This window comes from Rhinolophus sinicus, linkage group LG17, assembly GCF_036562045.2.
Source record: "Rhinolophus sinicus isolate RSC01 linkage group LG17, ASM3656204v1, whole genome shotgun sequence".
Classification (NCBI taxonomy): domain Eukaryota; kingdom Metazoa; phylum Chordata; class Mammalia; order Chiroptera; family Rhinolophidae; genus Rhinolophus; species Rhinolophus sinicus.
The window spans coordinates 13,166,736-13,181,093 of record NC_133766.1 but is presented as its reverse complement, the minus strand read 5'-3'; the positions used below and the strand labels follow the sequence as shown (position 1 = coordinate 13,181,093).

The 14,358-nt window shown below is 47.9% G+C and overlaps 1 pseudogene; it reads left to right on the top strand.

The window, feature by feature from the left end:
• Positions 1-1,789: 1,789 nt before the first annotated feature.
• Positions 1,790-10,016, top strand: LOC109450562 (serine/threonine-protein kinase PLK1; annotated as a pseudogene).
• The last annotated feature ends 4,342 nt before the right edge of the window (positions 10,017-14,358 follow it).

The window sequence follows — 14,358 nt, the reverse complement described above, 5'->3', positions numbered from 1 at the left end:
AGAAGCGGTTCCAACCTCTCATGCTGGTCTGTAAGTAGCCACCACACTCCAGCCTGGGCAACATAGCAAGACTGCGAGAACCTTGACTGTAAAAGACAGAGGGTGCCAAAAAACGTACGTACATTTTTTTTAATTTTTTTTTAATTAAATTTATTGGGGTGACAATTGTTAGTAAAATTACATAGATTTCAGGTGTACAATTCTGTATTACATCATCTATAAATCCCATTGTGTGTTCATCACCCAGAGTCAGTTCTCCTTCCATCACCATATATTCGAACATACATTTTTAAAAAGAAAAACTGTATTCAAATTGTAATACTCAATATATACCAATAACAAGAGATGAATACAAGTCACGCTTGACTTCTGCAATTACAAGAGGTGCTCAAAGTGGTTACCATCAGCGTCCAGACACTTCTGATGACGGTGAACTACTGCTTGGGCAATGTTGACCAAAGTGTCCACTTGTATACATTTTTTTTGGCACCCTGGTATATATATATATGAAAACCAGACTGACCCTGAGTGAAGATTTGTCAAAGCTTACTTCGGCCTTACTTCGAGACAGATGACAGACCCAGGAACTCACTAATGTAATGCATTTACAGAGATCCTCCCTGTTCTATCCCTGAATGAAATTGTGTTATAAGAAAGCAAAGTACCCAGAACACGTTATCTCATGGTCCTCAGAGGGATTTCACAATTAGAGGAGTCTCCTTTTAAAACAGAGTTCCTATGCTTTCCCCAAATCCTGGTTGAGAATATGTCCTTGATTCACAATTCAGCTAATATGTATTTAATGCCTGCTACGTACCAAGTGTTCTTCTAGGGCCTGGGGATACAGCAGTGAACAAAACAGACAAAATCCTGGTCCCATGAAGTTCATAATCTAGTGAGGGAGACAGATAACATGGCAAGCACATGAGATGAGTTAGGTGGGGCAGGTGGCACCGGGAGGGGGCCGGCCAGGGGAGAAGTGACAGGGGTGGCTGCTGTGACGGGGACACTTGAGCAGAGAGGTGCATGTTGAGAAGCTCTGTGGAACATTCCAGGCAGAGGGACAAGTTCTGTGGCAGGAATTTGAGGAACAGCAAGATGACACTTTGGGATTTCTATGTAAGGATTCACAGAACAAATCCCCCTTGAATTGCAGTGGTTCGGGAAAAGTTTGTCTTTACAGACCGATTGGTGTTCATTTTGGTGAGCAAATAAAAGCCATGTGAATGACAATGTCTCCCTTTTGGCCTGGGCTTCTAGAAAGCTCAGAACCAAATTCCATACTTACCGATGGTGGTGCAATCAGCTCATCTCACGGGTCTGGGAGTAGTAGCTGCCCACTCTGTTTCTTGATAGAAATAAATTCTCATTTGTCCTGGACTTTCTCAGGGTATGTTCTAGTGTCACCCATATGCCACCTCAAATTGACTTGGAAGAAGGAAGAAGAATTAAGTTTTTAATTATCATTCAATAGATTTACCGTGGGAAACAAGGAAGTACAACAAAGTGGAAGCTTCCTTGCCCTATTGATTCATGGCTCAAACGTTATGAGTTGCCCATCAGCTTCCAGGCCCGGGGCCCCACCTGCGTGGAAAGATGAAGAGGATGGTTCCTGCCCTTAATGCATTCCTTCCCATTCTAGGATGCAGTGCAAACAAGCAAACAACAAAAAAAAGCAAACAATTACAAAGCATCTGATGAAAGCAGCACAGAATGGGAGCCCAAAGAGGGTGGCAGCTCATCCTGAAGAAGACTGATGGAGGAGAGGTCTATGTCAGCCCACGTCCTCATGGTAGGAGAAAGGCCACATCAGCCCCTGCACCTGCCTCCATCCCAGGAGGGGGGTGACCAGCTACCCAGCCAGCAGGTGTGCGTGCATGTCTTCCAGGATCCATCCCAGCCTTAGGGAATTGGGGTCTGAGCAACAGGGCGAGAGCGTTCCTGACAGAAAGAAAAATAGATTGAAAATGTTTCAGCTCCACATGTCCTATTTTTAATTGATTAGCACACAGACTCTTCAATCACGGTATTAATATTTAATTGTCCTGTCAGGTCAGATCCTTCCCAGTTAAAAATGGCTTGAGACAGAGGAGGAAATGAGGTGGTTGGACAGCGTGACATGAGGAACGTGAGGCGTTTGCTCAGTGAGGAGCAGACCCTGGCCCTAGGGTCCTGACAGGAAAAACAGTTTCCCTCTCTGTCCCTTCCTGGCACACAGTAAGCACAGCAGCACTTGTCCAAAGGCCATTTACGAAACCATATAAGAATTTAGACAACACCAAGGCCTGTGGAACAATTGGAGGGTTTCTTCAATGGGGAGAAGCCAGGAGGCTGGACTCAGGGGAGAGTTCAGAAAATGAAGCCTTTATGCCCCTTGGCTTTCTAAGTGTGTGAGGGACCGGTTGGTGTTTTGACTGTGGGCTGCGTTCTGGACCAGGTGACACCTGATTTACAGGCATGTTTCTGTGAGAAATCGTGTTCATCTTGGCTGTCCAGCATCACAGCAGTGAAGAAAAATGGCTCAAGAACTATTTTAGGTTCATGCACTTGTAGAAGCAGTGAATAAATGTCTCAATGTGACTCATTTCACGAGGCTCTTAATAGGCAGAGGAGAGGGATGGGAGACCCTGAATTTCATTCATTGTCAGCCACTGTTTTGTTTATACCTCCTTTTTAAAACCAGAAATCAACAGGTAAAGCTTGTCTTGCCTGGAGTGGGGAAGAGAAGGCCACCCACCTCCTCCTCTTCTCCCAGAGTCGAAGGGGAAAAGCAAGCACACTCACCTGGCAGCCCCACCACGGTCTTTTTCATTGCTAAACAAAAGCCTAACAAGTCCAGGGAGTCACAGAAAATCAAGTTGAGGTGACACCTCATTTTTAGCAAGCGACAAAGGAAAACTTAGAGTCATGTTCAGAACAAGCTTCAATATCACCTCCTGTCCCTGTGTGTCTTTTTGGTTTGAGGCGGCAGCTCTCAATGGGAGAGCATCTGCTGGAAGGCGGCCTTAGGAAAGTGTGGATGTATTCGGTTGTCTTAATGGTTGAGTCAGGATTGTCTTGACAGCCGGAAACGCCCAGGAGGGTGTCCCCAATCAAGGACCACAGCCCCATGACTGCCTGGTGCCCAAGTTGAAATCAACAGGTAGATGATTTGCGTTCCTGAGTGAAGAACATGTTCGGAATGACCTGAGTCTCAACTCCATTTTACGTTTACAAAGTATTTGGTGCATGTTTTCAAACGCATGAAGTTTTATAGAAATGCTGCTGTTGTGAGAATCAAGGGAAGACTGAATTTTGTTTAGTTCAGCACTTTACCAAGAGTGGGTCACCTTTTGGACAAATCACATCCCTGATGGCAATGCCACTTGTGGTACGTGAGTTATCAAACATCACAGCCCTACAGCGGTCTGCATTTGCGATGGTCAAGTTCACAGAGCTTCTATTTAGGCACGTGAGCATCTGACTGCTTCATGCTGGCTGCTACCAAGCCTCTACTTATTGAAACACATCATCATAAGCATCTTTTCTTTCCTTCCTCCTTTGTATTTCCATTAGGACATTATACTGACTTTTAGAATTATGTGAAGGTAATTTTAATTTAATTTCAGGAATGTAAAGGGATATTATAGAATATTTGTTGTGGGAGAAGCATTGGGTCTAATCCAGGTCCCAAACCAAGGTTGAGATCAGTTTTAAAACAGTACAAACTCCTGAGAGAAGACTCGGACTCTCTGAGGCATTTATTCACGTGCAAATGCTTCTGAAAACACAGCTGCCTGCAATTCAGGCAGTTCACGGGAAAGAGTGAAGGGTCGGAAAAACAAGAGTGAGGGTGGACCGGTGGCTCAGTTGGTTAGAGCGCGAGCTCTGGGCAACGGGGCTGCCGGTTCAATTCCCACATGGGCCAGCGAGCTGCACCCTCCGCAAAGAGAATAAAGTCAATGAGCTGCTGCTCAGCTCCCGGATGGCTCAGTTGATTGGAATGCATCCTCTCAACCACAAGGTTGCCGGTTCGACTCTTGCAAGGGATGAAGGGCTGTGCCCCCTGCAACTACCAACGGCGACTGGACCTGGAGCTGAGCTGCGCCCTCCACAACTAAGACTGAAAGGACAACAACTTGACTTGGATGGAGCTGATGAGTCCTGGGAAAAACATACCACTGTTCCCCAATAAAAAGTCCTAGAAATACACACTGTTCCCCAATAAAATCCTGTTCTCCTTCCTCAATAAAATCTTTTAAAAAAACAAAAGAAAGAAAGAAAAGAAAAGCGAGAGGGCCGTGGCTGGGGTACCTGCTATCAGCCTCACCAGGGCACAATGGAGTCTGTGGCTCGCTGGGTCCCAGCACCAGTTACCTGTCGCCCTGCAGGATTGCAGGCACAGTGTTGCTAGATCTTCCTTTTTTTTCAGTGGAAGCCAGAAGGCTGACAAGTGGGCAACTGTATTCAATGGCTTAACAAAGCTCTAACAAAGAGAGCCAACAATAGAACGGCTTAAGGAACCTGGATGTTGATTTCTTTGGTGGGTGTGGGGACAGAGTCCCAGTGAGCAGTTTCCAGGCTCTCGGCCTCACATGGAAAGGTGCTGGCTCAGTTATTAGATGGCCATCAGCTGTAATTAGATGGCCATCCTCTGTGGCTAGGTGGCCATCAGCTGTTACCGGTTAACCATTAGCCACTAATATAACTGCCGTGGCTACGCTAGGGGGTTGGTTGGTTGGCAGAGAAGTGGTCGGTGGACTGCGGTTAGTAAGTGTAGTCAGCATGCACGGATGGTGGATTGCAGATCGTGTGGATCCTACTTTCTGTGTCTTGCCTGGTTGCTAGCAAGACTGGGGTGCAGGAAGACCCCTCATTGGGATACTGGCGGATGTTTGCTTTTGTGTCTTGACCAGCCGCCATCGAGAATATAGTGGTAGGACTTCCCTATCTATGGCTCCATTGGTGTTCCTGTTTGGCCTCGCCATATCCTGCATTCTTGTGCGGGGAGCGGGAGCTGAGACCCTGCATGACAGTGGGTCTTGGTCAAAGTGGGGCCATAGCCACGTCTGGGTGACAGCTGGTAGGAGAAGGAAGAGGGTGTGGGGAGAGCATCACTGAGGCCCAGACTCAGAAGTGGCCCACCTCAGTCCCCCTTGCGCCTGTCCTCTGATGGGTGGGAAAATGTCGTCTTTGGCTGGGTAACCATTGCCCGGCTGTAACACTGAGGGTCTCTGCCAAAGTACCTAATTCAAACATTTCAAATACATCATGCAGACAAATCCTATGCAGAACATGGGGCCAGACGAGTGTTGAAGGAGAACTAGGCTGGAAGTCAGAAAACTTGGATTTAATTTCAAGTTTTAGCAGCAAGCGGTTGACTATGAGTATGCTATTTTCCTCCTCTGTGCCCTTGGTGCTGCATCTGTCCTGTTCTGGCCCAGGATGGAGGGGGTGGGGGTGGGGGTGGGGTAGATGACGTGTCCTGACGAGACACAGAGCCCCCCACCGCTGTGAAGGGCCGATGTGTCGTCACTGGCATTTGTCTGACTCCATGAGCACATCATGGCTACTCAACAAATACAAAACAGCAATGTTCCAGGCTCCGAGACTCTAGCTTGGCATATTCTCTTCCAAGGTCAAGTGGGCCCCAGCTAACCTGAGGGAGCAATGATGTCCCTTCCTGCAGCTCCAGGACTAATGAGAAATAATAAAAGTTTTGGGCCTCAGAATTAAAAATTGGGATTGATCTAAAGTCCTTCACCCGAAATAGCTCCTTCCAAAAGTGCTGATTCAAATAGTCGAGATTCTGAATGAGACTGAAACATGCACTTTGGGAAAAAGATTAGATTTCTTTGCTGAAATATAGGTTAAGTGTTTTTGAAACAACTGAGAACAACAATGATAAAACATCCAAACCTACCTCATGAATTCATTAACCAAGGAAACAGACATTTCCATTATCCGAGATGTTAGCAAGACTTCAAATGTAAACATCTCGGAAATACTAGAATGTCGTTTTTATAAGGGACCATCAACAATGAATGTAGCTCAATATATTCACTTTACAGATGAAGAAATTGGGGCCCAGAGAAGGTTGCAGTAAGCCATGAAAAATGCATATGTTTGACGTTTTACCTTCTGTGTGTGCTGCATGAGGACCTCACTATAATGTGTCTACACATATGGCACTGGCTGCCTGGGACACCTGCAAGGCTGATGAGTGGTTTGATTTTACCCTTTTGGGGAACACTCTTTTCCTTCTCCTGGATCTCTCAGTCATGGTGCTATCTGGCATGGGGAGGGCATTTGATTCAGCCTGGCCCATCGTTATAGGGATTGGTCTCGGGTAGGCACGTGATTCAAGCAGAACCCATCAAAGTATTTTCTGGGATTTTTATATGGGTGATTCTAAAGCTGCTGAGGCCATGGAAGCAAGTTTCCCTGACTGAAAAGAAAGCTATTTGTAGGAGAGAATAACGCTGCTCCAGAAGAAAGGAGACCCAAGATCAGATACGTACATACATATATACGTACATATATAATAACAGAAAGAACCAGCTCCTACACGTGCTAGTTCTCTTGCTTGAGTTAGTTCGAATTAATTTTCTGTCACTTGCAAACAAAAAAAAGTTGTGACTAATATAGTGAAACACAAATGTTCTGGGACTTCTTACTGATCTAACGCCGCTAAATTGGGGGTACAGGGTAAAGAAATGAGAAATCCCAAGTGGTCTTCTGCTACTTTCCTGCAAAATGTTAGATAAGCTCATTTTCAGATAAAATGTTGGGCCCACTCCAATAAGTTGCTGTTGCACGAAAGCTCCACATTTTCACTTGCCTTTGCAAATGTCATCCTCTCTGCTTTGAGTCACTTGCCCCTTTCCTTTTATGTCCTTTGTTTGGATAACAGTGATTCGTCCTTTGAAGCCCTGCCTTGACCCTCTTTCATTCGTTCGTTCTTCTTTTAGCAAGAATTTACTGCACCAAGTGCTGTACTAGAAACTGGGGATATGGCAAGGAACATGACATTCATTCATTCAACCAACAGATAAGTCCTGAATGCCTACTATGTGCCAGGCACAGCGTTTAGTGCAGGAAATCCAGTGGTGAGTGAGCAAGAAAAGGTCCCTGCCCTTGTAGAGCTTATATTCTATTGCGAGATAAAAGAAAGACCTCGGTTAAGAGTGGGATGTGTCCTCCTGTTATTTATCTGCACCCTCCTCCAGAGTGAGTTCTTACCTGTGTTTCCTACTAGGTGGGCAGGAATGTGAAGAGAGAGACTGTGTTCTTCCTCCAGCATGATACAGGCCCAAGGACCCCCGATGCCTGCACCCCCTCCACCCCTGAGCCCAGCAATGCTCCCTTGTTCATGGAGGATGCTGCTCAGTTAGGTGAAGAGGAGGGGCTGTTTGTGGGAGTAGGGACTGTGCTTCCCCAAGCCCTGCAGGGGCTCCTCTCCATAGTGGGTGGAAAGAGGAATTTAATGAGGTTTTCAAGAAGGCAGTAAAGAAGGTCCAAAGACTTGGCCATCTGGACTTCAGCAATTTATGAGAAAGTAGGACTGGCTCCAGAAAATAGCTGGTTAATCTCTAAAGAGAAGCCAAGTGAGTTTAATCCTCAGTGAAAGCTATTTGGTGGGGTCCATGAGCAAAACTGGGACTGTCACTGCCGTGTAAGGAGGTTGCCATGGGCTCCCTCCAGCTTGGGGCTAGCGAGGTCAGGGGACCAGGCAGGTGGGCCCAGGGCATGACAAATGCAGGAAGTCCTGGTGGTGAGTTCCTGGATGCTGAGTTGGGGCCAAGTCTCCTGTGACTGGGAGACCTGTGGTACCCTTGAAATCAGAGCTGAAGGAATTGCGGAGTTCATCTGGTCTTACCCCCTTATTTTGATGAGAAAACTGAGGCCCAGAGAGGTTAGGTGTCCTGTCAAAGATCAAACAGCTAGACGGTAGCCGAGCCAGGGAGTTTCCAGTTCTGCTTCTGCAGCAAGCCGAGCCGCTCAGGTAGGATACGGGAACCTTGACTAACCCTCCACCAGATAATTTTCAAGATTAGTATCTGGCCCTCCTTCCTTTCCTCCCTCCCTTCCTCCCATATATATGTGGGTCTATAGCTGGATGCTCCATAATTTATCTGTCTACATCTGTGTGCCTATACTATGTGTGTGTCCAAGACCGTGTTATCTTTCTTTTTGTAGCTTTACAGTAAGTCTTCAAAGCAGATAGTGTTAGTTTTCCAACTTTGTTTTTCTTTTTCAGAATTGTTTTTGCTATTCTAGATCCTTTGTATTGCTCTATAAATTTTAGAATCATTTTGTAAATTTCTACAAAAAAACCTACGAGGATTTTTTCATTTTGATAAATTAGACGAACACCATTCCTAATTGTGGTTCACTTTTGGAACAAGCTTTGGTATTTCAGTAAACTGATCAGTTTTCAAATAGGTGGAATGTTTAGAAAGAAGCCTATGAGTCTCTCTTTCTCGTCTGATCCTAGGATGCAATGAAATGAAGCATCACTCTGGTGACAGAAGCACCCTGGAGTGTATCCAAGGCTCCAGGGCCCGCCATTTTGTCCTGAGAGGAAAGCCAGCTTCCTCCTTCAGGTACCCTGTCTGTGTCTGCCACGGTCAGGTAAAACCTCACAACTCAGAAGCTATTTCAGACATTCCCAAATATCCACCCTTCCCACCTTAGTCCAGAGCTAAGTTCATCTGGTTTAGGAAAAGTGGTCTCACTCGCAGCCCAAGAACACCGCAGGCCCCAGGAGTAGACTGTTCTGGGATGGGGTTGAGGAGAGGCCCAGAAAAAGCCAAGGTAGAGCTACCATTTTCTGGAAGCATTGCTGCCACTAGAGGGGGTCTTGCAGATGGACTATCCAGAGCAGGGGCTGTGATTACCACACAGCCAGCTCCCCTGGGGCTACCCTCAGAAAGCCCACATTTCAGCAGCAGAATTGTTGTCTGTTCCTTATACTGTGAATTGTTAGCAGGTTCTAAATAGACCATTCATTCTTCCTTTTGGCACAGAAAGGTCTCACAACTCCGAATACCACCACTGGGCCTAAAGGTTTCAAGTCAAAACATTCCCCAAACCACAGCCCTCGGGTGTGATGCAGGGCTGGCCAAGGGTTTGGAGGAAAAACAACCACCCAGCAGCTGGAAACCACTGAGTACACAGGAGGCTGGGTCGCCTTGCTCACAGGGGCTCACGGGGTGACTGAGCATTTTTACCAGTTAATCTGATAAAGCCACTTGCCCTGTGCCTGTGTCTGCTTCCCTTCTGCTCCAGGAAATAAACTGGTGCGAGGGCCCCGAGGCACGGGGATGGGGTGGAGCAGCCTCGGGATCTGGAGGTCCTGAGCTACTCCCTGTCCTCCTCCTCCTCCTCCCCAATTGTAAAAAGAAGAAGAAGAAAAAGGAGGCTTTTATAACGTTCAGGCGCACTTCACCCAGACTCTACTAGGGCCACTAAGCAACTTCCGGGAACACGAGTGCGGCTGCATTTGCAGGGAAGCTAGTGCAGGCACCAATCCACCAGGGGGCAGCAGCTCCTGGGGTCCTGGCAGCCGCCCGGCCAGCGAAAGAGATACAGGAGGTCCTAGTGGACCTGCACAGTCCGCGGTGCCGTCTGCGGGCCGCTTTCTGGCCAAGGGCGGCTTCCACAAGTGCTTGGAGATCTTGGACGCGGACACCATGGAGGTGTTTGCAAACAAGATTGTCCCTAAGTCGCTACTGCTCAAGCAGAGCCTGAGGAGATGTCCATGGAGATATCCGTTCACTGCGGCCTCTCCCACCATCACGTCCACGGCATTTTTGAGGACAACGGCTGCAGCTCATGATATTGCAGCTGCACCAGCCAAGGAAAGCACTGACGGTGCCCGAGGCCTGCTCCCACCTGCGGCAGTGTGTGCAGGGAAACCGGGTCATTCACCCTGACCTCAAGCGGGGCAAACGCTTCCTGAGGGTTTGGAGGTGAAAATAGGGGATTTGGACTGGCAACCAACGTTGAATCCAAACTCATACTCTGTCCACTGATGGCAGCTATGACCTACATTGAGAAGAAGCAGGAACCTCCCGAGCCTCCTGGAGGAGCACGGCTGTTCCAAGGCGCTGACCAGGCCACTCACTGTGCCTGCATCAGTGGTGGACGAGCTGCTGAGCTCGTCTCGGCCGAGGCTCAGTTTCTCCAGCTATAAAATGAGGAACCAGCATTTAATTTATAGGCGTTATTGGGAGGATTTGGTGAGAGACCGTTTCATCACTGCTCATTAAGTGGCAGCGGCTATTGTCAGGATGGATCCGTGGGGGACCAAATGATGGCTTTGACGCCACACTTCCCCTGAATGATGAGGACTCACTCTGCCAGTGTCTGCAGACTCGCTTCTGCTAACGAGCCAGTCTCACCTGGGACTGGAGGGCAGGGACCCAGCATTGACCACAACCAGGTTTCAGGTGTGAGTTTTCAGGTTGCCCCTCAGGTCTTCCTACTTATCCCCAGGATCCGATTTCGTTATATTTTGGAGGACCCTCAAGCTTTTTCCTTTCAGTTGTGTGTAGGTAGGTGGGGTGGGGAGTAGGAGTGGGGGCAGGGAGATGTTTGAGGCCACCTCTGTGTCAGGAGCTGAGGGGACCTGGAGCACGAGAATTGCGCTGCTGTTTGCAGAGACACAAACACCAGATTATCTCAAGGATAAAAGAGGATTTACAGGGACTTGATTTAAAGCTTCTCTTTTTCCTTTTTTGGGCAGAGGCCTGGGAGTAGGGGTGGGAACTGAAAACAGACAGAGCCTTGTTAGGGACTTGAGTTTTCACTTACAGAAGCACAGAGCTTCAGAAAAGGGTTTCTCCTTCATGCGCCCCTCCCATCACATGCCATCTAACCTGATCTTTAAATCCCCAACCCCATTTGTATTCCAGTCTGATCATGGGAGACTCGTATCGCTGTGCGCCCCAGCCTTGGTTTGTAGCTCACTAGAAACCTTCAGTGGAGCCTTCGGCTGACACAAAAGGACTGCGGGGAAACCAGCCAGCATCCTCACCCCACAGCTGGGCCTCTGGGGAGCAGGGTGGTGGCAGATCAGTCTTTACAACTGCGTTTTACTGGATCGTCTGTGTTGGTTGTAATCACGGTTCTCATAGTCTCTTGTAGGACAGGAAACCATGAGAACCCAGCATCAGGTCAATGTACCAAGTGCCCAGCATACCAATGACCAGGCCGCTGGGAACAATTGGACCTAGTGCTTGAGATTCCAGCCATGAGCCCGGCTCTCCGGGGAGACACATATGTCCTGGGTAAGATCCCAGCTGACAATTCCCAAACTTACCGGCAATTCAACCACTGCAGCCCCAGTTACAATAATTATAACACCCCACCTCCGAAGGCACGAGGGTGAAACTCCTGCTTTTCTGTTTATTCACCTGAAGGACTCTGCAGAGAAGATAAGCAGCCATGGCCCTCAGTCCCTTGAAACCAGAGACCCCTTTTTCACACAAAGGGGGTGTGACCTGCCTTCCTTGAGGTTCATTAATTTTGGGAGAAGGGGGTCATTCCCTGGATGCTGTGTTCTAGCCTGAATTCATCTGCCACAGCTAGAAGTGTCCTGAGGTTGGAGGTAGAGCTGAATTCAGGAACAGGACCAGGCAGGAACAGGCTCAGGGATATCAAGGGGGTAACGTCCTGCCCAGAAGAGGCAGAACGGCCAACAAGGGCAGCAGGTGTCTCCCCAAGGTTTCTTCACGGAATTCTCTTTCTTCAGAACGTCGTGAGCAAAATTGTGCCTACCGTAGAAGCATGATGAACCCCCAAGACCTTTCACTAGCCCGAGCTATGTGTTCTAGGGGTTGATTCATTCTCTTGTGCCACGTCCACAAGAGGAACACGCCATGCGTCACTGGGCGTCCCTATTCTCCCACCTCTCCCTGCTCATTTCTCATTTCCTTCCCTGCTCATTCTCCCCATTGAGAATGAAGGCAGAGTTGAGTGTTTCCTTTTCTGCGATCTCACAGCCCCTTGGTGTGTGTGTGTACAAACCTGCACCCTACTATTCATAGCTCCCCAGGGGCAGGGTTTATTCTGTTGAGCTTAGTTTGGGGGTGTCCCCCTCAGTGCCAGGCAAGTGGCTCTGGGACCCTCCCTTGCCTCAGAGTCTCCTGGGGAGATACTAAGAAATGCCCATCCCCACTCCCAGAAATCCTGACTTCTTAACTGACCTGGTTTGGACACTGGTAGCCTGAGAAATCCCCCAGCTGATTCTAATGTGCAACCATCGTTGAGACCCCCCAGGGGAGACAGACCATCAATGGAAGCTCATCTACATGAACCAGTGAGGCAGCTTTGCCCAACCGACACCTTCTTTTATTTTGTGTGTTGGTGTGGTGGGGTGGGGGTTCTCAAACCCTACCCACCCCTACCATTTTCCCACTGTTAATAACATTTGTTTGAGTCAAAAAACTCTTTGGGGAACCAAGTTCTGGAAGGAGAGTTACTGGCAGGCACTTCTCGTCTGATGTTTGGAACCGGCTGAATAACTGAGTCTCAGGAAATCCCTGCCTCCAGCACCGTGAGTACCTCAGTTATCCTCTAGGTTCACGCTAGCCCTGCCAAATTTCTTCCTCAACATCTTCTAGAATGCAGGCCGTGGTTTCTGAGACCTTGTGGGAAGTGGTCATGGGTAAGTCTGAGGGGTTGTTTGTGAGGGCCCAGGTGGGCCAAGCAGCCCTGGAGGGAGTACTGTTTTTATTGATAAGGTACGTTAGAATCAGGAAGGTTAAGTGAGTAACTCGTCCCATTGTTCCAGGTCTCCCAGCTGAGAGAGAGAGAGAGAGAGAGAGAGAGAGAACACGTGTGCAAGCACACACGAGATTTAAAAGGCTCACGGCACCATTTTCTATCATTTCTTATTGTCGCTTCATCAAGTCTGTGAATTCGTGAATTTGCAGAAGCTGATGGGACCACGTGGGCTGTGTCTGAAAGCTGGAGGTGATGAAAACAAGGTTGGGGGCTTTCCAAGTGGGTGCTTGACATAGTACACGTCCTGCAAACACAGAAGAATTGAAAAGAAGGGAAAGAAGAAGCCCTCGTGTCCATAGATTAGGGAAGAAGGGAAAAGAGCAGAGGGACAAGAACACAAGATCTTTCCTGGCCATTTATAACCAACCCCTCCCTGAGATCCAGGAAAGGAAGAAAGACATTAATAAAAAAAAAATTAAAAGAACAAAGCCAGGTCAACTGTTAAAAATTATTTAATAGAAAGTCCAATGTCAAAATGTAACAATAAACAAAAATACACATGTATAAATATGTATATATAATTAGACCTGTACACTTTCTCAGACCCTTTTCAAAATGGAACAGAATCATCATTACATCTTGGTGATCAAACCAAAAGACTATTCCAACAGCGTGGACCCATGGGTGCTGTGGAGAACAGCACCCCTGACGCGCTTTGAGGGTTCAAAGAATTCCAGTCATGAGGGAGTGGGGGATATTGCCCGTTGCCTTTTCTGGAGACTCAGAACGGGAACGTGAGCAACCCCACGGCTCTGCAGCTGTAGCCACTACCGTCTAAGGACTGCTCTCCTGTCCGATGGGGTTTTGAATTATTTAAATTTATGTTGTTTGGGAGTTTGCTTGCCCTCTTCCCAGATGAGGAGCTCCTGGGGACTTTGGCTAAAGACCTCCCCTTCCTCAGGCCACCTGCGAGCACAGTGGTTTGGGATGGATGCCATCAGGTGTGCTGGTCTGCTCTTAATACAGTGGCGTCCAAAGTAGGTGTGCCATACCAGGTAACTGAGGTCCCCCTTAGGGGCTCAGCGAGAAAATACCAGAACCTCTGACTATAAGATTTTGTATCTTATTCTTTTAAAACGTCTATGTTGTGTACTTTTTATAATGCGCCTACTATATTAGTACAGAAGTATGTGAATATAGGCTTTACATAAATTAATAAACATACAGAGGGGGTGCATCTCACAGTTTTTTGCTGATAGGCATGTGTGATCGACACAGATGGGCGCCCATGGCTTTATAGAATTCCTGTGCAGGCAGCGTGCTGGGGAGGCCACCCTGCTGGGCTCCCATGTCCACTTGAGGAAGCCTTCGCAGGTGCTCAAAAGGGCCATGCCCAAGACAGCACGCAGACCTGACTAAGAGCTGATGTCTCCTAATCCTGCCACTAGAGTTTCCTTGAATGTAAGGCCCCATTCCTAAATAAAACACAAATGCCCTTGGGAAGAGTACATACACAGCCATTGACAACAGGCCACCATTTTGATCTTTTCCTGGTAATGGAGTGGGCATTGGACCAGGGCAGACAACCGGGAGAGGCTGCTCTGAGGGAAACCTGGCTAAATTCCACGACCAGCCCCAACTCCCAAG